We start from the raw sequence: 25,385 nt of genomic DNA on the forward strand, positions 1-25,385 counted from the left end.
ATTTTGAGACATGACATAGTATTTCCGTATACGCTTTTCATATGAATTAGAAATTCCTATTATTTTTCCAAGATTTCTCACAAAAACAAGCATATCTCTGTGAAATGTCAACGGAACAGTGAGTGTATACCAAGCTTTTTATTTTCAAATCCTTTTACATTTAATTCAGCTCGTCGTGCTAATTTAGCTGTTTGCGACCTGCGGAAACAACTTTGAGGACCACGAATACAAAAGTCGTTACGAGAAACCTACACTGCTATGTCAACAGAGTTCTGTGCTTATTATCGGATTTATTAGGTTACAAAATCCAACTTTTTGGATATATTGTAACTATGTTAGAAAAAAAAAACACTGAACTATCCATAATATGAATAATCATATTTTTCTTGGTAAAATGTATTTTATAACATAAGGAAGTGAAATTTCATCACCAAAGCACATTTTCACCGACTCTGGGTAGAGTGGGTGGTCATCCTATACTAGGTCAACATTTTTTGATAGAATCTACGTGTCTTCATTTGTAACATTGCATGGTGATTTCAGAGGTGCCGTGGTCAGGGGGCGGGGGGGGTATGACATAGTAATAAATCAGCTGCAAAACATTTTATATGAGCTATAAAAAAAGATCCTTAACTTCTGGCACTTGGGAGGATGAAAACATTAAAAGCCTGTCAAACTGCAGCAATCTTCTATGTTTTTCATATGAATGCTATTTTAAAACTAAACTAACAGAGGGGTCCTTTACACAAACAGGTCTGAGCTAGCTTTATGTAGGCCTTTGCATCTGTATCTCACACAGGATGTCATCACTATTGTGTTGATTTATTAATTCCAGTCAATCATTTTTGAAAAGGTCTAGGTAGCATAGCCACCAGAAGTTGAATATAAACTAGATTTGATCACCTTCACAATTTCTCTAGGCATAAATAAATACCTATTTTAGGCTATAAATGCATAGCTTAGGCTATAAATACATGATGTTACCGCTTCGTTTCCCCTGGCCAGAGGGGATCAGAGCATATGGCTTCTCTAGGTTACCTGCAGCTATGGTTATCAGTAGGCTACAGTTAATCTGTGCATGAGTTGACACACCATGAGGGAAATCAGTCTTAACAACAGTACTTTGTCCCTCTTTTCAACACTTTTGTGTACCTTTTTTTATTAAACCTAATTGAAAGTGTTGGGGCAAATGCCAGCTCGCCACAGGTTTGCCGCCGGCCCTGCTGTGCTGATCTCTGCAGCGTGGATAGATGGAAAACACCACATAATGCTACAAATGAAGAAACATAATCCTATGTATATGTTCTACTATCTCAACTTTTTGAGTTAGTGTCTCGAAATTCTGACTTAGGTAACTCCACATTTTTTTTTTTTAATGTTGTGATCGCATCTCGATTTATTTATTTTTTTGGTGGTGGGAATGAGCTTCCATACTTGCAACATGGGAAGGCACTTATGTGTACAATTTATACATTTTCTTTAAACAGCATGGACAGGAGACCCTAGAGGGTTTGGTTAAATTGTAAAATGTTATAGGATGACTTAATTTCCGACATAAATCCAATGTAGTTTAGACAAGGCTGGCGATCATGCTATAAGATCCCATAGTGGGAACAAGTATAGTGCTTTACTATTGTCCAAATAGTTGCCTGAAGAGTTGAGACTGTTAAAATGATTAATCAAAAATTATGATTATCAAGCAATTATAGGGGAATTGGCTTTCTGTGTACTTGTATTATTAATTAGCCTATAATGCATGCACACTGAACGACACTGAAAGTGAGGTAGGCCTTATGTGTATTGCATAGGCTACAACATCATTGCATAAAATAAATGTTGACATTTTATCACAGTAGATCAAAAAACAAATACAGTCAATGTAAATTAAGATATCTACCCCATATGCCCCTTGAGGCACAGATTAAACGCTTGTAGCACAGGATACTTATTGTAATCCTGCAATAACTATTGATTTCATGTGTTGGTTCACTAATATACCCAGGGTTGGTGAGTAACCAATTTACATGTAATCTGTTATATGTAATGGATTACAAAAAACGGTAATGGTAATCCGTTAAATTACCATAACACATGTTGTAATCAAATTACGGATACTTTTGAAAAACTAGATGATTACTTTGAAATTCTGAAAGGATGTTTGCCAAAAAAATCTTTGACACTTATGTTTTCTCAATTACATTCAAATCAGCATTGAAACAAGGCACAAATTTGTCCCACCTGAGCGAGTCTGACCACAAATCAGAGACCACTACGATGACACACCAAATGTGTTTGATGGATCACCGGAAAAGAGCAGGAATAGGCTTTTGTGGGCTACAGTCTTGTGGGCTATGTCTTTCAATGGTGTGACTGCTGTCGGCATCCAAAGATTATCCAACTTGAATAAACGCTTGGAGGTAAGGACGACAGCAGTAGTGTAGTCTACGGCTATCCGGATATCACTTATTATTGATATATACATAGCGCATTGATGTGAATCACACTGCTGCTCTCTCATTTAGCTATTTGCGCCTTACGAATTGTGGTTGTTTTGGATGGCCGTTCACGAATCTAAATGTGTATTTGAACCCAATAATGATTGAATTCAAGAAGTTTAAGCTGCCTATCAATCATTGTTTTTTAAATCAGTGGACAGCCAGTGACAAATGCGCTCTCGCAACAGCTGCATAGTGCGGATCCCAGGCTATGGAATAAAAGTGGGACTTTTATTGCTCAATCTAATTCATGCTAATAAAAAATAAAAAATCCATAGGCCTAATGGACACATGCTCAAACTCGCAAACTTTTGATAGACTTAAAGGGGCAATCTGTAGTTGCTACATACATTTTTGGACATATAAATTATATAAATTATATTAGATCATTTATATTTCCAAAAATGGATGTAGCAACTACAGATTGCCCCTTTAAGTTTATGTCTATATATATATATCTTCATTGATTCTTGAAGAATATAACTTAGAAATGCCTCATGAGCTTAGTTAAACTGTCACACTCCATGAGAACACAAAATATAAGCCTGTTTTAATCCAATGTTTGTAAACATTGTAAATGTAAACAAACACGGTATAGGCTCATAACATGGTTACAACAATACGTTTGATATCATGGATGGTCAGTCCTTGCATCCATAGCTCTGTCTATTAATGCTCCTGGGTGGTGCAGTGGTCTAAGGCACTGCATCTCAGTGCAAGAGGTGTCACTACAGTCCCTGGTTTGAATCCAGGCTGAATCACATCCGGCCATGATTGGGAGTCCCATAGGGTGGCACACAATTGGCCCAGCATCGTCTGGGTTAGGCCGGGGTAGGCCGTCATTGTAAATAAGAATTTGTTCTTAACTGACTTGCCTAGTTAAATAAAGGTTGAATAAAAAATCTGAGAGTGGTTGCATTTCTCCAGGCCCATCCCTCAGCATTTTACCAAAACAGAGGCGGGGCCCGTTTTGTTATTGTTTCATTTGTGAATTTGTCCTTTAAACAGCTGCATATTATCAAGATATCAAAGTGTCACCAACAAAAACGTAAACAATAGGCCTAGAGCAAATGCAGCATATGGCATTAATTTTTCACATGTAAATAACACTTTTCAGTAGTGCTCAAAGCATGCCATTCCATGAGCTCAGCATTTATGTTTCAACTCGAATCAATGAGCCCAATCAGTCCTCCATGACAACAAAATCATAAACTACAGAGTAGGGCTGGCTAATTAGTCCTTAGTTTTTTGGGTTATGCTCAGGTAAAACAATTTGGCTAATCTATACTTCCATATTTCTAAATCCTATTCTTGAATATCAAGGGGTATAACATTTATTAGAATGACTGGAATTCTGATAGACTTTGATTTTTATTATTATATGTAGTAGAACGTGATGGGTTAGAAGAAGCCTACCTAACAACCCATAAAGTAACATTTAACATCCATATATATATATAGCCATCTATGTAAACTTTAACATTGATTTATCCTGCAATAGATTTCGTCGAACTGGTAACACACGTTTTTTTATTCTTCTAATGGCTCTTAAGGAGATAGTAATRTAAAAGTAACTGAATGTAATCAGATTGCGTCACCGGGTTTGGGGTAATACAAAAGTGACGTTACCGATTACAATTTTGGACAGGTAACTAGTAACTGTAAAGGGTTACATTTAGAAAGCAACCTACCCAACCCTGAATGTACCACTCCCATTAGATGTAAATCAGATGAACTCGTTCTAATTCGCTCCACTATGCCCCCCACTCACGCGTGTTCCATCCTCTTGTGCATACTTTAATTCCGCCTCTCATTCCCTCCCGAGCTGAACTTGACGCGCGAGGCACAACCGATGGTACAAAGGAGCGCTGGAATTTCCCTAGAAAAAAGTACTAAGTAGAAATAGCGTCATATTTGCAGTTACACCCTAATGTGAACAGTCGAGTGGAAAAAGTCACGGGATTCTACATTTGAGAAATTTGCTGATAAGGTAAGTTGACGCATTTTGAGTTGTCTATCAGGGAGTTGAGCTCACTAATGGATTTTCTCTGTTCCCCACTGAAATCTTTTGTAAAGGTGATAACTACTTTTGCATGCAGAATGTGTTTATTTGGGAATCGTAGCCTATTCTTTATCCGAAAATTACTTTTTTTCAAACACATGTTAATTATATTGAATGGCCTATAAAATCTAACTAGGTTAAGAGTGCCGTTATTTCATGTTTATAGCCTAATACTTGCGATTTTTGCTGATAAAGTGAAGGAGAACGAACGATGCACCAGAATTTACGCATTATGATAGACTAGACTGCTCAAAATTGTTTGCTGTCAAATTGATATTTACCATGCTCGCCTATTGTAAACGACGCACTTGGGTTTGAACAGCCTAGTGAAGCACATCGTGAAGTAGCCTATACTTTTGTAAATCTGAGGGCTACAGTTTCGTCAATATCTCTGTTGCAAAAAGTTATATAGCCTAATAAACAGCATCGCACCTTACCCCACCTTACCCCTGAGTCCAGGTTGAAATGTTCTGTCTCTAGGCTCTTTACTTCACTCCGTTTTATATTTAATAGCCAAATGCAGGCAGAGGAGAAAAATGTCATATGAATGCAGAATAACCGGTATATGCAAAGATTCCAGTGGCATGTTCAGATGTAGGCTATCAACTTTTTGGCACACCGTCCAACAACATCACAACTCACTCTACCAAATCAAACTCAATCTCTTAAATGCTATAAGATCTAAATTCTCACTCAACAAACGTCCCATTTTATTCAGTTCGTTTTGGAAACCTGTTAGATGTAAAAATCCGGCACACTCCAATTAGTATGAAATGTTATGTTTCGTATTGTTTTTATTAAGTTGTGGACGTCCCTTATCATTTTTTATGATATGTTTCGAATTGCAATTTTTTACAATGTTACAAATTTCAGAACCGTATATGTTACACATTTGTTGTGGCTAATGTTAGCTAGGTAGCTAACGTTACTTAATTAAGCTAGGGGTTAAGGTTAGGGTTAGGAGTTAGGTTAAAGGGTTAAAGTTAGGGGAATACTTAGCTAACATGTTAAGTAGTTGCAAAGTAGATAAAAAGTAGTAAGTAGGTGCAAAGTTGCTAAAATGCTAAAGTTGTCCATGATGAAATTTGAACATGCAACCTTTGGGTTGCACGCCAACCCAACCACCCTACACGCCAACCCAACCACCCTACTTTCGTTTTTAATTAAGTAACCTTCTGTCTTATGTAACTGTAACAGTATAGCTTCCGTCCCTCTCCTCACCCCTACCTGGGCTCGAACCAGGGACCCTCTGCACACATCAACTACAGCCACCCTCGAAACATCGTTACCCATCGCTCCACAAAAGCCACTGCCCTTGCAGAACAAGGGGAACAACTACTTCAAGTCTCAGAGCGAGTGACGTCACCGATTGAAACGCTATTACCACGCACTCCGCTAACTAGCTAGCCATTTCACATCAGTTACACTCACCCCCCTTTTGACCTCCTCCTTTTCTGCAGCAACCAGTGATCCGGGTCAACAGCATCAATGTAACAGTATAGCTTCCGTCCCTCTCCTCGCCCCAATCTGGGCTCGAACCAGGGACCCTCTGTACACATCGACAACAGCCACCCTCGAAGCATCGTTACCCATCGCGCCGCAAAAGCCGCGGCTGTGGATGGGCCTGGAGACCTTTATTTAACTAGGCAAGTCAGTTAAGAACAAATTCTTATTTACAATGATGGCCTACCCCGGCCAAACCCGGACGACGCTGCTTAGGCTGTGAGACTAGGCTATTTCCCAATCAACCTCCTCATGGTGCTGATGCTGCGAACTGTGCAGCGATGCTGCATGCTCATCAAAAGACAGCACCTATGGGCCTCCCGAGTGGTGCAGCGGTCTAAGGCACTGCATCGCAGTGCTAGAGGTATCACTACAGACCCGGGTTTGATCCTGGGCTGTATCACAACCGGCCGTGATGGCGAGTCCCATAGGGTGGTGCACAATTGGCCAAGCGTCGTCCGGGTTAGTGGAGGGTTTGGCCGGGGGGCTTTACTTTGCTCATAGCGCTCTAGTGACTCCTTGTGGCGGGCCGGGTGCCTGCAGGCTGAACTCCGTCGTCAGTTGAACAGTGTTTCCTCCGACACATTGGTGGCTTCCGGGTTAAGCAGGCAGGTGTTAAGAAGCGCAGCAATATAGCACAGCTTCAACACCCGTGAAACAGTTGCATAAAAAACTTTACGTTTGTTAAGCCACTGACAATATATAGCATATTTAAACAGTGTATATATTATTATTTTCTTTAGGAAAGTGAGCACTTTCTGTCTCCATGATAAGAACAACTGGGAAGCTGATAAAGGATGAGAAATTTGACACTCAGGCGGCCATCAAGCAGTCAACCCAATGACTGACACTTCCATTTATGCCGTGGCAGATTAGTTTTAGAATGACTCCTACAATCAGTCATGCTATTCATTTTCATTACTTGTATTGTGTAATGCTTGACTATTTCTGGCCACACATTCCAGTTGATATAGTACTATATCAGTCATGCAACTTTTTATTTTTCCAGTAATTAATGAGACTTCCGATAGCAAATGTCCCATTCCAAATCTTTGTCATATTTCTGACTTGTTCTTATTTAACAACCTGCTCCTTTTACACCATTTAAGCAAAAAAAATGTAATTCACACTTTAAAATGTACAGACCTGTCTGGAATAGTGTGCTTACACAACTTTTTGATATGTTTTATACTTTTTAAACTATTAAGCTTTTTGTGCTTTTTTTGGTCCATCTTCATTCACTTTAATGTGACTTTTTTAAACATTCTAGTGCTCCCCATTATTAAAAAGTCACATGACTTCCAACATTCCATTCACTATGAACAATGCAACTTTTGACACAAACCAGCTACTTTGACCACTTTCCAAACAAGTTAGACAAACAGTTATTGCATATGAAATCTTACGATACTTCTCTGCAATTCAAATATGAAATCAGAATGAAAATATATTCTACCATTCTAACAATATAGCTGTTTTAGTAACAGCATAAAAATCTCGAACTTTAAAAAAACCCGGAAATTCTGTCTACTTTCCCAAGAAGTTAGACAAAAAGTTAGCGCGCATAAAATCTTCTTCTACTCTGCTATTCACTTTCCCAACAACATGTTAGTGTTTGAAATCTTAGTCTATTTTTCTGCTATTTAAATCTGAAATCGGATCAGAAATATCTTCTAAGGTTTTATGAAGTCTTCCTCTTCGTCTCTGCGTCTCAAATCTGAAATAAGAAAATAAATAACTTCTACCAATCAAGTGGTTCAACTACCACAACAATTATTTTAAACAGGTAAAGCAAGTCCCAGAATTTGGGGATTTAGAGACCTAGTCTCTAATTAGAGATCTAGTCTCTAATCCAAAATCAATGTAGTTATGGACTGTCATACATTAACACATTTTCTTTTTCATTTATTTATTTGGAGAGATTCCCATAACCACTATGACGTTCTGCATTATCATATTCTTAGACACAAGTTAATATGTATGTCAAATTCAATAATCAACCCATGACAATAAGCCTCCAAATCTATTGCTACAACCCTGTGAGGTAGCTAACAGGGATGTGAGATCAGAAACAAGCTATTTTTATTGCAGCTGGTGAAGCACAATGACGTGACACATTAAGACCATGCTCACTGAAATGAAATGATGCTGGGCACAAGGGCTGCGGCTGCCAGTAACTGGAAGGACACACACACAACTCTGAAATTCTCTCGGTTGCCTATATACCGATTTTTTTTTTTGTCTGGAGTTTTACACATGAAATAGAATGGACTGTGAATACATTTCTGCACTACACGGTCATTCCACCATATGTTGAGTCTCTAAGGAGTAGACTGTGGGGGCTTTTAAGATGGCTTTTAAGATGGAGCATCGGCATGTAGCCTAGATAGTGTTTAGCAGCATGTGATACGTGCCCCATGAGTAACCAGAAGGGGTCCAGCTCTAGACCCCAGGTGGCCTCTGAACAGCAGCAGCAGCCGCCGCTGTAAACAGGAACAGGAACAGACTAGCACATTACTTCGCAGTTTGTACACAATTAGATCTCCAGGGAACATGGCTGGGTAATTCCGCAGTAACGGAATTACGCTGAGACTCAGATTCTTCACTTTAAAATGTATGCCAAACAAAAAACATTGATTTAAAGTTTAACTAACCATACAACTCTATACACAACACAGGAGGTTGCTGGCACCTTAATTAGGACGGGCTTGTGGTAATGACTGGAGCGGAATTAGTGGAATGATATCAAATAAATCAAACATATGGTTTCCATGTGTTTGATGCCATTCCATTTACTCCTTTCCAGCCATTATTATGAGCTGTCCTCCCCTCAGCAGCCTCCTGTGATGCACAATGACTACTTTGAACAATTTACATGGAATTCCCCGGCTCTCAGAGTTTAAGATTGGGTCTCCCCACGTTTCTGTATGACTTGTTTGTGTGTGCGCTTTTGTCCACAGTGTATGTGCATGTTTGAGAGATGTGAACATAAACAGTTACTAAAGCAATGTTGGCTCTAAAAAGTTATGACACGATTGTCCTTGTAATATATTAGCACACTGAGGCAGGGATATGGGTAAAAGAACAATGTTTATGTGATGTCATGGGTCAGGTGCAAGTACAGATGATCACATGCAGTAGGTAGTAACCTTCATGCGCCACCTTCAGGCACTCCAGGTAAATACATGTACATACAGTACATGACATCTCCCTTTCTTTAGATAATTTTTTTTCAAAACAATGTTTTCTTTCAACTCAGTGTTTCACAGTGCAAACAATAAACTTAGCTTTTTTCTTCATAACATAGACATCCCAATTGTCATCACATTGTTATTATAAAAAAAAAAAAAAACTTTTTTTTCTCAATAGTTTGTTTGAACTATAAACACTGACATCATTTTCAGTATAGTCTTTCAGTACTGGTAATGTTTTGGCATTCTGATAGGTCTTCCATAACGAGTTGAATTCACTGGTGTGTCAGTGTTTACATTGTTGGTTTCTATTGTTTGTTTTGGTGTTATTGGTGCTGGAGAACACACAGGTGAGTAGTTTGCTTCCAGGCTGACAATTGTTTCAGGTTCTCTTTCCACCGGATAAGGTACATCCATTATGGTTTCTCTCCGTGTGTGTTATTTCATGTGTTTTTAACTGGTGTCTCAGGTTCCTTCTGTAGATTCTCTCGTTTGGTGTTTGTACTATGTATGAACTTGGCTGGTCATGTATTCCAAGTACAGTTGCTGGTTGCCATTTGTTATCTTGTCTGATCCTGACTGGTTCTCTTTCCTTCGTGACCGAAAGCTTACATGTGCCTTGGTCAAAGTAGTGTTTTTGTCTCTGTTGTCTGCTTGTGAGACTACAGCTGACATGCTGATAGAGTCCTGGCTTTAACAATCTCTTTGATGTCGGAACTTTGTCTTCAGCCTCCTTCCCATTAGTAGCTGTGCAGATGAGACCTACTCCATCCAGGGGTGTGTTTCTGTACTCAAGTAGAGCTATGTAAGGATCTCCATTGCTGTTTTGTGCTTTTTTCAACGAGTTCTTCAGTCTGAACTGCTCTCTCGGCTTGGCTGTTTGACTGTCGAAATCCAGGGCTCGACGTGACATGTTTGAACTCAGGCGCACAGCTTGAGGATAGTCCTCGTTGAGAAAGATATACGTACCTCTCAAGTAGAGGTCGACCGATTAATTAATTTCAAGTTTTCATAACAATCGGAAATCGGTATTTTTGGACACCGATTTTTTTACACCTTTATTTAACTAGGCAAGTCAGTTAAGAACACATTCGTATTTTTTGACGGCCTAGGAACGGTGGGTTAACTGCCTTGTTCAGGGGCAGAACGACAGATTTTTACCAGCTCAGGGATTCAATCTTGCAACCTTACAGTTAACTAGTCCAACGCTCTAACCACCTGCTTTACATTGCACTCCACGAGGAGCCTGCCTGTTACGCGAATGCAGTAAGAAGCCATGGTAAGTTGCTAGCTAGCATTAAACGTATCTTATAAAAAACAATCAATCAATCATAATCACTAGTTAACTACACATGGTTGATGATATTACTAGTTCATCTAGCGTGTCCTGCGTTGCATATAATCGATTCGGTGCACATTCGCGAAAAAGGACTATCGTTGCTCCAACGTGTACCTAAACATAAACATCAATGCCTTTCTTAAAATCAATACACAAGTATATATTTTTAAACCTGCATATTTAGTTAATATTGCCTGCTAACATAAATGTATTTTAACTAGGGAAATGGTGTCACTTCTCTTGCAACAGAGTCAGGGTATATGCAGCAGTTTGGGCCGCCTGGCTCGTTGAACTGTGTGAAGACTATTTCTTCCTAACAAAGACAGCCAACTTCGCCAAACGGGGGATGATTTGACAAAAGCGCATTTGCGAAAAAAGCACAATCGTTGCACGACTGTACACAACCATAAACATCAATGCCTTTCTTAAAATCAGTACACAGAAGTATATATTTTTAAACCTGCATATTTAGCTAAAAGAAATCCAGGTTAGCAGGCAATATTAACCAGGTGAAATTGTGTCACTTCTCTTGCGTTCATTGCACGCAGAGTCAGGGTATATGCAGCAGTTTTGGCCGCCTGGCTCGTTGCGAACTAATTTGCCAGAATTTTACGTAATTATGACATAACATTGAAGGTTCTGCAATGTAACAGGAATATTTAGACTTATGGATGCCACCCGTCGAGATAAAATACAGAACGGTTCCGTATTTCACTGAAAGAATAAACGTTTGGTTTTCGAGATGATAGTTTCCGGATTCGACCATATTAATGACCTAAGGCTCGTATTTCTGTGTGTTATTATGTTATAATTAAGTCTATGATTTGATAGAGCAGTCTGACTGAGCGATGGTAGGCACCAGCAGGCTCGTAAGCATTCATTCAAACAGCACTTTCGTGCGTTTTGCCAGCAGCTCTTCGCAATGCTTCAAGCTTTGAGCTGTTTATGACTTCAAGCCTATCAACTCTCAAGATTAGGCTGGTGTAACCGATGTGAAATGGCTAGCTAGTTAGCGGGATGTGTGCTAATAGCGTTACAAACGTCACACACTCTGAGACTTGGAGTAGTTGTTCCCCTTGCTCTGAATGGGTAACGCTACTTCGAGGGTGGCTGTTGTCGATGTGTTCCTGGTTCGAGCCCAGGTAGGGGCGAGGAGAGGGACGGAAGCTATACTGTTACACTGGCAATACTAAAGTGCCTATAAGAACATCCAATAGTCAAAGGTATGTGAAATACAAATCGTATAGAGAGAAATAGTCCTATAATTCCTATAATAACTACAACCTAAAACTTCTTACCTGGGAATATTGAAGACTCATGTTAAAAGGAACCAACAGCTTTCATATTTTCTCATGTTCTGAGAAAGGAACTTAAACGTTAGCTTTCTTACATGGCACATATTGCACTTTTACTTTCTTCTCCAACACTTTGTTTTTGCATTATTTAAACCAAATTGAACATGTTTCATTATTTATTTGAGGCTAAATTGATTTTATTGATGTATTATATTAAGTTAAAATAAGTGTTCATTCAGTATTGTTGTAATTGTCATTATTACAAAAAACATTTTAAAAAATTGGCCAATTAATCGATATTGGCTTTTTTTTGGTCCTCCAATAATCGGTATCGGCGTTGAAAAATCATAATCGGTCGACCTCTACTCTCAAGTTCTTTGCTCTTTCCAGAACAGCTACAGGGGTTTGTCCTTTAAAAATTGCAGCGTACTGCAGCACAGCTTGCATGGTGCCGCAGAATTCTATGGCACGTTATTTAAGTGTCAGCCATTGTAACCATTAAAGCTAGTAAGTGCTAGTTTGACCACCAGAGGGCATCTCTGAGAAGCATTTGATAGCCTTCAATTGTGTCTGTATTTGAGAATGTAAAACCTTTTTTTGTAAGAACATAGTATCTGGGACTGATTCTAAGAAATTTTGCTTAATTAATTTGCATAATATTAGGGGGTTTCTATTCCAAGAAAACCCTCAGGGTTTTCGCAGTACAACGTGATGGTCGGGAGTAGGCTACAGTACTAAGAGCATAACATTTACACACCCTAATTGTATAATTGTAGACTAACCAACACCCAAGCGGAGATTCAGTGAAAATAAAAATCTCATTGATTTATCAAGACCAGTCCCCATGCTTGTCTCAGAGCAGCGCAAAACGGTGCTAAAATAGTTGACCACCTGGGGTCTAGAGCTGCTCTTTAAATAAATAAGACCTACACAACTTTTAACAGCCCACACACAGTAAAAAAATAAATAAGTCATATCCTCAAACACCAAGTTAGGCATAGGTTACCTCATTTCAAAATAGGCCATTACTGTCAATGGTGAATTCTTCTTCTTCACGTTCTACCTGTGAAACGTCCAGACTGCATCTCCATGCCAATCAGCCAATCAGCTTGATCTCAATCAGTTTCGTGGGAATATGTATTTAGATCTTCTTGAATTACTGTTTTGTGGGCGAATTAGAGCAGATGGTGTTAACAAACTATTAGCCTTTATTGTATTTTGTTTCAATCGAAGCATATATCCTGCGTAGTGGCACGCTCTGTTGAGTTTTGCGCATGAGAAAAACAATCCTAACCATCCTAAAATCTCATTAGAAATTTGGTTTTTGGTGTAACAGTAACATCATAGGCCTACAATGCTATGTTATTATATTCGGTTCTGTAAAATGCAAATTAATCATTATGTTATCTTGCGAGACATTGATTCAGCTTTGATCTAACTTTACTAAACAAGCACCATTGTGAGAAGTAATAATCTTCTTTTTATGTAAAAAAAATGTTTTACCCCTTTTTCTCCCCAATTTCGTGGTATCCAATTGGTAGTTACAGTCTTGTCCCATCGCTGCAACTTCCGTACGGACTCGGGAGAGGCGAAAGTCGAGAGCCATGTGTCCTCAAACACGACCCAGCCAAGCCGCACTACTTCTTGACACAATGCCCACTTAACCCGGAAGCCAGCCACACCAATGTGTCAGAGGAAACACCATACACCTGGCAACCGTGTCAGTGTGCATGCGCCCGGCCCGCTACAGGAGTCTTGATGATATGTCATTTTAAGCATTTGGAGCGCCCTTTGTGGTGCTGAAAGGACAGCTCCAGGATCGCGCAATGATGTCAAATAAGTTTTGTGGTGCTGAAGGAAAGCTGTCATTCGACCAGTTCAGGAACAAACAATCATTTGCAGTTGGCTTATAGCCTAATAGTCTTACGACTACGTGGTATAGATAATTGTAGGCTATAGCTTAATGTAAATACAAATACATATAGCATAATATCATTGCACTGTTTGCGAGAACAGTTTTATTGTGAGTAGGCATTTCATTGTATTTTGTAGCTAATTAGCATCCCAAGAGTATCATAAATAAACTTTTATTTGATTCGCTTCAACACATTGTTACAATTGTGTTTCGTGTAGGCTTACCCTGGTGTGACGTTTTGATAGCCATGTAAATGTCTCTCGGACAAGGTGACTTTAATCAATATATTCTGCTCTATTTACTCTCAGATTCGAAAATGCTAATTAGCATCAAAGTAGACATCATGCAAATCCCTGCAAGCTCCTGCACGTCATCTCTAGCTGGCACCTTTGCTAAGTTATGCTATTCAATTGGCTACATCTGTCGGTACAAACTTTGAAAAAATATATTGAGCTCATTCACCTAGAAGATATAGCACTACACCACTGGTCATGTGGTTGTACATTGTTCTCTCACCTCCAGAGGTGTTTGTGGTTGACAGCATGCAACTCCCTGATTTGTTTTAATCCCAAATGGATGGAGTTGAGACTGGGAGTTGATACTAGTGGCTTCCTCCCTGGCATGCAGCTACCGCCCAATGGGTTTCCTGCCTACCTGTCTGATTTTAGCAAGGCCATTCACTCCTCCACTCTACTGAAGATGAATTACATGTCTTGACACACAGTTTAGACCAGGGCTCTCCAACCCTGTTCCTGGAGAGCTACCCTCCTGTAGGTTTCTCCTCCAACCCCTGTTGTAACTAACCTGATTCAGGTTATCAACCAGCTAATTATTAGAATCAGCTAAACTAGATTAGGGTTGGAGTTAAAACCTACAGGACGGTAGCTCTCCAGGAACAGGGTTGGAGAGCTCTGGCTTAGACATTGTCAGTGTGGGGAGGCAAGGGCAACAGCATTAGAGTACAGTAAAACTTTTCACTGTGGTCTTTCATTAGATTGAAGTGTCAGTGATGGGACTGTTGTGAAAATGAGAATAGCAGCCTTTTGGGTGGAGTGAAAGGTTCATATTTCCACAGACGAGAGCGTTTAATGATTTGAAGGCAGTGATAACATCCCAAGAGTTTGAAAGTATTAGATCTACTTGAGTAATAAGATAAGACTATAGTTCATTCACAACTAACAAAATTTGAATTGAGAGAATAGTTTTTCCTTTGATGTGTAGAATCAAAGATATTAAACTTCTCCAGTCTGACAATGTTATATTGACTTTGCATAAGTGATTAGCCTCAATCTCATTTTATACATATTTTCTATTCTATTATAGCAAACGTGTCTTATATTGTTTCCTATATGTGACAGCTAAGCATAACAACGGCACTGTTTTTCCTCTGCCATAGTAATAGAAGACGTAAAATAATCTGTTACTCTGTTCTCCCCTTTAATGTTATCCATCTCTCTATGTCTAAGTTGATGTATAATAGTATTAGTTAATGGCCCCCATTATAATTCATTGCATTTCATTGCTCTTATTGACTGACCAAAGGTAATCTGCTATTTTTATTCTTTAGAACCGCTACTAGCTAGTAGTCAGTTAGCCACTGCTAGCGGTCTTCACCGTTAACTTGGACATCAGCCAGCCTCAGCTCGGTCAATACCTGCCAGTCTGCTCAGCGCGATCAGCTGGGCTAGACAATCTGGACCCTCTCTTTCTAAAATTATCCGCCGAAATTGTTGCAACCCCTATTACTAGACTGTTCAACCTCTCTTTCATATCGTCTAAGATCCCCAAAGATTGGAAAGCTGCCACAGTCATCCCCTCTTCAAAGGGGGAGACACTCTAGACCCAAACTGTTCTAGACCTATATCCATCCTGCCCTGCCTTTCTAAAGTCTTCGAAAGCCAAGTTAACAAACAGATCACCGACCATTTCGAATCCATTGGTACCTTCTTCAATATGCAATCTGGTTTCCGAGCTGGTCGTGGGTTCATCTCAGCCACGCTCAAGGTCCTAAACGATATCATAACCACCATCGATAAAAGACAGTACTGTGCAGCCGTCTTCATCGACCTGGCCAAGGCTTTCGACTCTGTCAATCCCCGCATTCTTATCGGCAGACTCAATAGCCTTGGCTTCTCAAATGACTGCCTCGCCTGGTTCACCAACTACTTCTCAGATAGAGTTCAGTGTGTCAAATCGGAGGGGCTGTTGTCCGGACCTCTGGCAGTCTCTATGGCGGTGCCACATGGTTCAAATCCCGGGCCGACTCTTTTCTCTGTATATACCAATGATGTCGCCCTTGCTGCTGGTGATTCTCTGATCCACCTCTATGCAGACGACACCATTCTGTATACATCTGGCCCTTCTTTGGACACTGTGTTAACAAACCTCCAAACGAGCTTCAATGCCATACAACACTCCTTCTGTGGCTTCCAACTGCTTTTAAATGCTAGTAAAACGAAATGCATGCTCTTCAACCGATTCCTGCCCGCACCCGCCCGCCCGACCAGCATCACTACTCTGGACGATTCTGACTTAGAATATGTGGACAACCACAAATACCTAGGTGTCTTGTTAGACTGTAAACTCTCCTTCCAGACTCACATTAAGCATCTCCAATCCAAAATTAAATCTAGAATCAGCTTCCTATTTCGCCACAAAGCCACCTTCACTCATGCTGACAAACATACCCTTGTAAAACTGACTATCCTACCGATCCTTGACTTCGGCGATGCCATTTACAAAATACTAAATAAACTGGATGTAGTCTATCACAGTACCGTCTGTTTTGTCATCAAAGCCCCATATACTATCCACCACTGCGACCTGTATGCTCTCGTTGGGTGGCTCTCGCTATATTCGTCGCCAAACCCACTGGCTTCAGGTCATCTTTGCTAGGTAAAGCCCCGCCTTTTCTCAGCTCACTTGTCACCATAGCATCACCCACCAGTAGCACGCGCTCCAGCAGGTATATTTCACTGGTCATCCCCAAAGCCAACACTTCCTTTGGCCGCCTTTACTTCCAGTTCTCTGCTGCCAATGACTGGAACGAATTGCAAAAATCACTGAAGCTGGAGACTTATATCTCCCTTTTTAACTTTAAGCATCAGCTGTCAGAGCAGCTTACCAATCACTGTACCTGTACACAGCCTATCTGTAAATAGCACACCCAACTACCTCATCCCCATATTGTCATTTATCTTTTTGCCCTTTTTCACCCCAATATCTCTGCTTGCACATCATCATCTGCACATCTATCACTCCAGTATTAATGCTAAATTGTAATTATTTCGCCTCTATGGCCTATTTATTGCCTTACCTCCCTAATCTTCMACATTTYCACACAKTGTYCATAGATTTTTCTATTGTGTTATTGACTGTACGTTTGTTTATGTGTAACTCTGTGTTGTTGTTTTTGTCGCACTGCTTTGCTTTATCTTGGCCAGGTCGCAGTTGTAAATGAGAACTTGTTCTCAACTGGCCTACCTGGTTAAATAAAGGTGAAATAAATAAATAAAATGTATCGGCTGTCCTCATTTGCCCTGACAATAAATAGAATCTTTCCACTGTTGAATGTGTAACTGCCTCCTAGAGATGGGTCACATTCCATTACTCTCATCATTGGTGCTACTTTCTCCTCCCTCTATCTTCCGTTGATTTGAATCAATAGGCTGTTGGGAGCAGCAATATATTTACCTTGTTTCCTTCTTAATCCTTAACCCCCAATAAGGAAGTTGGAGGTGATGGATGTCCGGTGTGGGGGCTTCGAGGACAAACATGGGCCGGTGTGGGGGCCTTGAAGAAAAAAATGGTCCGGTGTTTGGGCCACATGGGGAAAAAGGGTGTGTTAGAAATGCTGGTCCCAGTCCGCCCCTGATGAAATCTACCCTAGATGATCATGTGGCGAGCTTTAGGTTTGAAGTGCCTTAAGTGAACATAATGACAAATATAATCTCGGACTGCCAGTTAATCAGTGAATGTCACTGGCTATAAGTGGTCACATACAGCACATACAGCATCACAATGTATGCTGTCATCCAGGCTGCATCTGTATGGAGACAATGAAATGGGGAAATGGGAAATGGAAAGCTGAAATTTGGCCTTTATTATGTCATTACTATTTCAATACCAGGGGTGTTTAATAACTTTGTTTACATTGATAAAATATATTTTAATATACTATTACTATAGTACTACTACTACTGTACAGCTTTTGGGGCTCAGTACCAATGGAACTCCCATTTCAATGCATTGGTTGTTTAGAGCAGTGTTGGCTGAACAGAGAGAGTCCTCAGCTACTGTGTTGCATCATTGATGTCTTTTCTATGCTCTTTCCCACTGGTACATGTAACAGTAACTTCCTTCCTTTCTTTCTGTCTCTACATCCTGCTATCTGATACTGAAGTCTGTCAGCGTTAGTGCATCAATCAACACAAGGCCAAGCAGATCTAGGCTGAGGCACACAGTCACAGTTCACCTTGGTCACAGTTCACCATGTGTATTATCAGGTGGAGAGAAGCTGTGGATGGATTCAGACAGATGTGGTGAAAAGCTAGGATGATACATCACCGCTGTCACGATGTGGCAATCAGTTTTCTCAGCTCCAATACTTATTCTCCTTGTGAGAGGGAGTGGGGTGGTATCCCTCTGTTTTATAGAGAGATTGATTCTATCAATTGGATAGAGGACAGATGAAGAGAGCAGATGAGTGAATTGGAAGATGCAGTACCAGACTTTTTCTTCCCTCAGAGCTCCTTTTTACTGAAAGAGTTACTTGTGGCGCAATGTGGCTTCAAAAAGTCACCCCAGCTAGCATTCACAAATAGCTAATTTAAAGGGGAATTCTAAATGGAAATGGATAAATATTTCACCTCAGAATTGATTCATGCTGCCACTGTAGATATGTTCATCTTCCACTGAGTTGCTTATGCAAAGAGGAGCAGTGACGTTACTGCCTTCTTGATCTGTGGCATCCTCTCCTCTCCACTGTGCATCAGAAATAATGGGCCCCATGTGGACAGTACTGCTGCCATTTTAAAGTTATTGCTGCTCAGCTTGTGAATGTAATGTTCTCATTCAAAGCAGTAGTGTGAATTGATGGGGCTGAAAAGATAAACAGGATGATGAATGGATGGAATTATTATTGATTCTGAGAAACCTACTGGTGATGTTTGTTTGCTTCCTGCAGTCGAGAGGAGTGACAGTTTTCCATGATAATAGGCAAAGGAAGGTAATTTGAAGGTGACGTTTTTCAAATCAATTCTGAGCCTCAGTGTGGTTCGGTCTTCTGCCATAGATTCCGATTAATCTTGATGTCATTTGATATTCAATTTTTCGAAAATAAAATTATTTCCCAATCCACCACAGTAGTTAGAGCATTGATGTAATTTTTATGGCATGTGGAACATTTGCTTCTTATCTGAGGAGAACATCCTCTGATTGTCCAGGAGATATCACATAAATATGTTTGCCTATTGTCACTCTTCATCAGGTTTTTTGAGGGAAAACCTGTCAACAAATGGAGCCATTTAATTTTGACTCCATCCAACCAATGTGGAGGCATTTCTTTACGCTCCGACTGCAAGTCTTCCAGGTAAAGGATTGCAAAAATCAATTTTCATTAAAGTAGCATGACAGGCCCTGCAGACACGCTACATTTACATGTCAAAATTGGACCAATCGATGGAGAGAGAGAGAGAGAGAGATCTGCTCTGCCCCGGATGTTTGTCACTTCTCTGACAGGAGGCAGTGCCGTGCCGCGAGCAGACCCCAGTGCGAGGGGTTAATGTTCCTCTCGTGTTAGCCTTATGATGATGTATTGGGACATTTTCGACACCTGGGGTTCATCTCAATAGTCTGAGGAGAAATCCTCCTCTTACTTCTTTCCCTCCATTTGCACTGATACAAAAACATGCAGCTGAAAGACAATTTACTGTACATAGTGCTTTTACACTTCAACATGTTGATACCATGCTGACAAAATGCCGCTGCAGGCAGTAAGAACTGTGTCTACTTAGGAGTGAATAGTCACAGTTAAAACCAATAAGCCATACCGGCTTAAATAAAAATGCTTCCTCTTCACACTTCACCAGTTAATCTGACCATTCTATGTGCCTGTTGTTTGTTGCCTTGGTTACAAAGTCCTTCAATGGCATCATAGTACTGTGTAGAGTTCCAGATGAATGCGGAGAGCAGCGTCACTGGGTTAGAGGAAAATGAGGATGTATGCGATTGCTGTATTGGGCTAAATTTAGGAGCTCCTTGCTCTCATGTACATCTCTCGGAATCCGAGGGGGGAAACGGGAAAACGGAGTGGTTTGTTTTTCTTAGTGCAGTCAGTAGAAATAAATAATGTACATGCTTTGTGTGAGTGGAGTAAGAACAGGTGCAGATGATGAATAATAGTTAGAACAGCAAGCTACTTTACCATCTGTACTTTAATACCGAGAGCCTCCACCTGTTGTTGTCTGAAATGTAGTATATTTCACACTTATTACAGATAACTGATTCAGTTGAATTGCAATAGCATCACATACATTGAATAAATAGGTTGTTGATCCCTTCATTCTAGCCACCTATTATTTTCTCAACCCTACTTTCTGCTCAACGTTAGACCCATCACTCACCACTGTGGCATCCGTCCGATGTTTGCTCTCCCCAGTTGTCTTTCTAAGTGCAGTGGAACCAGTGTACTTTAAAAGTCTGCACACCTCTCCAGTGCAGTGTCTACTGACACGTCTATCCTGTGTCTGTGGGTCTCCAGGTTTTCAGAAGCTCCTAGGTGAGAGGTGAGGCAGTGAATGGGCCCTCTTTTGTAACCCACTGCTCAAACAGATCAGCACAGAGCATCCAGGGGTGTCCAGGGGGACAAAATATTAAGTGGCCTCCGATCCTTGTCTCAGTCACCTTCAATGATCTGAAAAAGTAAGGTTAGAGAAAGCATATGGTGTCTATGGTTTCTACTGTACAGTACTGCAATGGAAGTTCCCCTATAACCAAACCAGGGGTAATTTATAATAGATTGTTTTGTGATTTTTTAAAATGTATTATACCTTTATTTAACTAGGTAAGTCAGTTAAGATGGGTATTTGAGCATATACTAATGGACAATTATTGAAAGTGAAACTGGAGGAGAGATGTTGATCAGAAGAGGAGCTGATGGGGGTGGATGGATGCCTCCATTAACGGCAGGCAGGATTCACACTTCAGTCATCTCACCACCACGTCCTACCTCCCTGACCCCTGTCACAGGGAGCCACCTCCCTCTGCCTCAACTGCCTGTTCCCTGTGTGTTACTTGAGCCTCTCGCTGCTCTGCACTAAGCAGCATCTACAGTACCCAGAGATGATTCATTGTATCCGTGCCTCTCGACTAAGGAAAACAAAGGAAATATTTTTAGATTCAGACTGCTACAATAGACTGAAGAAGGGCCTCGGAGGTGAGCTTTGTCATCCACGTGGGAGTAAGGAAGCATAGTTTCAGCTTTGTGGTGGACAGCAGGTTCTGCAGTGCAGTGACAGTGAGGCTGCTCTCCCAGCTCTGTTAACATACACTATAAAGGGCACGTATGTTGCCTCAGAACACTGACCTATGGGCTTTCAGTTCTCTGGCCCCAATACTCTCAGCTCACATTTGTAATGGGCTCGCTTTTCTGCTGTAATTTGAAATGAGCCTGACTCCCATTTTTTAAAAACCTATTTCCCCTGCCTTGCCAGTTGTAGTCTACTTCAAGTTACAGTGTGACCATACTGAATGTTTGTGAAATAGTGGATTTTTGTCTGCAGTGTGGATTTGCATCACTATGACAGGATTATGCCCTCTGACATGGCCTATAAAGAGTAATTTAGTCTTCACTGCTCTAAACTACTGTCACCCAGGGGAGGACAGGAGGACGGGCTATCCACAACTTTCAAGTGAAACATTAAAGTTGGAGCTTTTGATGCGGGGATGAAGACTCACTTCAGCAACCATCCTAGTGTAGAGTGCCCAATAAACTGCCTTGGTCTGAGGTAAGAAAAAAGGCAGCAGGGAGCGGCTGTTGGTTGGACCCTGATGCATATCTCTTGGGACAGAACAAATGTGATCACACTGTGTGTGTGAGACGTGCATCAGTGCTCATAATGATTTAAATGTTGGTTTGTGTGCCAAACACAATGACGTACTGTGTGTGTGTGTGTGTCACTAAGTGTATTAGTCAGGAAGTGTGCCCAGCATGGGGACAGGGTTTGGTTGGCTCTGAATGGGAGCAGGTGGGCAGGGGGCAGGTGGTAACATGATCCCTCTAGGACGCTGGGCCATATGGAGAGCCGTTCTCAACCCCTCTTTGTGTCTTTCCCCTGGCACTGGGTTCAACATATACCAGTGGAGGCTCCTCAGAGGAGCAAGGGGAGGACCATCCTACTCAGTGAATTTCATAAAAATTTAAATAGTGAAACACATTAAAAAAAGTATCCTTTTTAGATAAAACAATACTAAATATTTTCACGTCACCAAATAACTGATTAAATAACACTGTAGGCTCAACAGCACTCTCTAGGGTAAGACCATAGTGTAGCTGGAGACAGCAATTTTCCATCAGTACTGTCATGACATTGGCCTGTTGGGGGAGGTTCATGACCCCCATAAATACCTTTCCCCTTTTTCCTCTCTACTCTACCGATGTGACTATTGAAAATCCCTTTGAGAGTCTGGGAACATCAAAAGGTGGGAAACGGAACCCTATTTCGGTAATCCAACCAGTTGAAAATATGAGTTGGTACTTAATGAATATGATGTCAGATAAGTTGGCGTCTGAGACATTATTACTAATGACAGGATGACTGTATCTTGGAAAGTCGACACATTCTAGTTATCAGATTCACATGGAATTGTTGTGCAATTTAAATAATTAAATATGAAACTATTTGTGAAAAGATTAAATGTAATTTTAGCTTCTTAAATGAGAGAACGGTTTGTCATAGAGAAACTCTGCTCACTCAGAGGCCCTGCCCAAGTGAACAGACACTGGTTGTAAACTATGAAACACGCCCTTCTTTCACCACTATATAAACCCGTTGACGAAAATTCAACTTCCTGTTCCAAGGACGTGCGGACTTGCGGTCCCCACGTTGAATGGACAAAGATCACCTGCAGAACTAAGCCAACGTCAGCGTGATCTCTGGTTGAATGACAAGAACATAACGAAATTAGCATTTCATTTCAATGGGAAGATGACGGTCAACACGCAGAAAGGATGAATTTCAACTCTACCAGCCAGAATATAGCATGAGCTTAACAGTATGGCAACTTGGTATGAACTTTGAACTCCTATTCACTAAAGAAGTGATACCCTCTCCGCCCGCTAAACGTGGAATTCCAAGAAATTCCTTTCAAAACAGTTTCTTTCAAAGTAGGCATTGAGGTAATACTTACTAGTCGCCAAAGTTCCGGAGCATGTCTTTAAGGGAATTGGTCATTTAAATAGACTGCTGATTTACTTCTAGTTCAACCAACCAGCAGCAGCAGGTTCAGCAGCAGAAAGGGTCTTGAACTGCAGCAGTATATTGTGGTTCTGTTCTTACCTTGTAGATATTAAGCCTGGGCTTAGAGATGAAGGACACTACAATGCAATAATGTAGAGCAGCATTTCAGATTGTGCTGTTTTCTTTTCAACCCCCAAAGCTTACAAAACACACCACTAAGTCTCTTTGTTATTTTCGCTTTGGATAGAGAAACTCCTCTCCTATCGTAAGAGTAACCGTGGTTTTCTGGATACTTGCTTTCCTCACCAGAGTTTATGATACCACTGTACTGTGGTGTGTGGGGTGAGAGGGAGTGCTTAGTGAGCACATAAATATGAGATCAAGGTAGAGCAGTATGAATGTAATTAATCTCCTCTGGTCCATGTGTAAATGTGCCGTAACCTATAATATAACTCTTACTCTCTGGGTCCGATCTCGTTATTAGTGGGATTGCTGTTTTTCACAGGATGTGAGAAGAGAAAGCAGTATCACTGCTTACAGTACACTCCCAGTTATCTAATTTAACAATATACTTTTGCTATTGTAGAGTGACGTATAAATCTCAATTATCCTAATCTTATGGGTCTCAAACAGAGTAGGTACAGACTCAGAATCATGCATTACATGGAATTGTAATGTTGATGGAAGAACAATACACATGTATTTTTTTAAGGCATAATAATAATGATTTGCTCCATTTTTGTCCCTCATCCATACTAATGTAAACAGGTACAGTATATAATTTTTATTTTTTATACATTGGGGTATTATTTTTAATGCTTTGGGGTATTGTGTGTAGATTGATGAGGGGGAAAAAATAATCTATTTTAGAATAAGGCTGTAATGGAACAAAAAAGTAAAAGGGAATACTTTTCGAATGCATTGTAACACTACAGCCGTGTAAATCATGACCCATCTTGAGTTGTGCTCTGGGATGGTGCAATTGTTGAGAAAGTGAGCTTATGGTTGTGTGGGGGTAAGGGCTGAGTGTGTGCGTGTGTGTGTGAATGTATGTGTGTATCCCACGACTGTTGCGAAGGAAGAAGTTAAAGATGTTAGGGACAATAGAGGATGATCCACAGCTATATATAATACAAAAAGAGGTGAGGGCYATGGAAATGCATATGGCAACTGATCTACTACAATCCGGTAAATGGCACTGTATGCTCTTTTCAAAGGATGGATCCCAGTCGGTTCAGGGCTATGGGATACAGGGGGTCGAGGGTGSTCTGCCGGGCATTGGGATGACAACCCAACTCGGATTGAGGAGGGCTTTTAGCGCGTGGAATAGTAGGGACCAATTGGAGGTTTACTTAGTAGAAATGCAAATATCATGGTACAACTATATAGACACTCAATCATTATGTTACTTTTTAATAGTACGTTTACAAAAATATATTCTGATTAAAAGAATGAAAGGTGTGTCTCATTATGGTAAGTGGTGAAATAAGTATAGCCAGTTACAATTGTAATGGCTTAGCAGATAATAAGAAAAGACGWTCAGTATTTACCTGGCTAAAAGAGAAGGATTATAATATCTATTGTTTACAGGAAACCCATTCAACAGTTTTAGATGAAGTTTTGTGGAAAAAGAACTGGGGGGGCAAAATYTATTTCTCCCATGGMRAAAGAAATTCAAAAGGGGTGATGGTCTTAATTAACAATAATTTTGATCCAAATGTGCAAATTGTCCAAACAGATCCTCAAGGTAGATGGATTATTWVAWYMATGTTATTGGACAATAAACAAATATGGCTTGTCAACCTATACGGTCCGAATAATGATGATCCAAGCTTCTTTGAAAATATATATAAGAATTTATCAACTCTACAAGCAACACTAGACTCTATTATTATATTGGGAGATTTTAATACGGTCTTAAATACCTCTATAGACCGGAAAGGAAATCACACTACAAACTATCACCCTCAGGCACTTAAGGAAATCATGAATGTCATGGATATATTGGAATTAGTGGATATATGGAGACTTAAATACCCTGATTTAGTGAGATATACATGGCGGAGGCTGAATCAAGCTAGTCGTCTTGACTACTTTCTTATACCATTCTCTCTGGCACCAAAAGTT

At 40.4% G+C, this 25,385-nt stretch overlaps 1 protein-coding gene across 1 annotated transcript in view; it reads left to right on the forward strand.

The window, feature by feature from the left end:
- Positions 1-4,241: 4,241 nt before the first annotated feature.
- LOC111969296 (caM kinase-like vesicle-associated protein) overlaps positions 4,242-25,385 on the forward strand; it is an 88,000-nt gene continuing 66,856 nt past the window's right edge. Inside the window, exon 1 of the mRNA XM_023995335.2 lies at positions 4,242-4,485. The gene's annotated coding sequence lies outside the window, so the exon portion shown is untranslated. The remainder of the gene's footprint in view (positions 4,486-25,385) is intronic.

This window comes from Salvelinus sp. IW2-2015, linkage group LG1 (assembly GCF_002910315.2).
Source record: "Salvelinus sp. IW2-2015 linkage group LG1, ASM291031v2, whole genome shotgun sequence".
NCBI lineage: Eukaryota > Metazoa > Chordata > Actinopteri > Salmoniformes > Salmonidae > Salvelinus > Salvelinus sp. IW2-2015.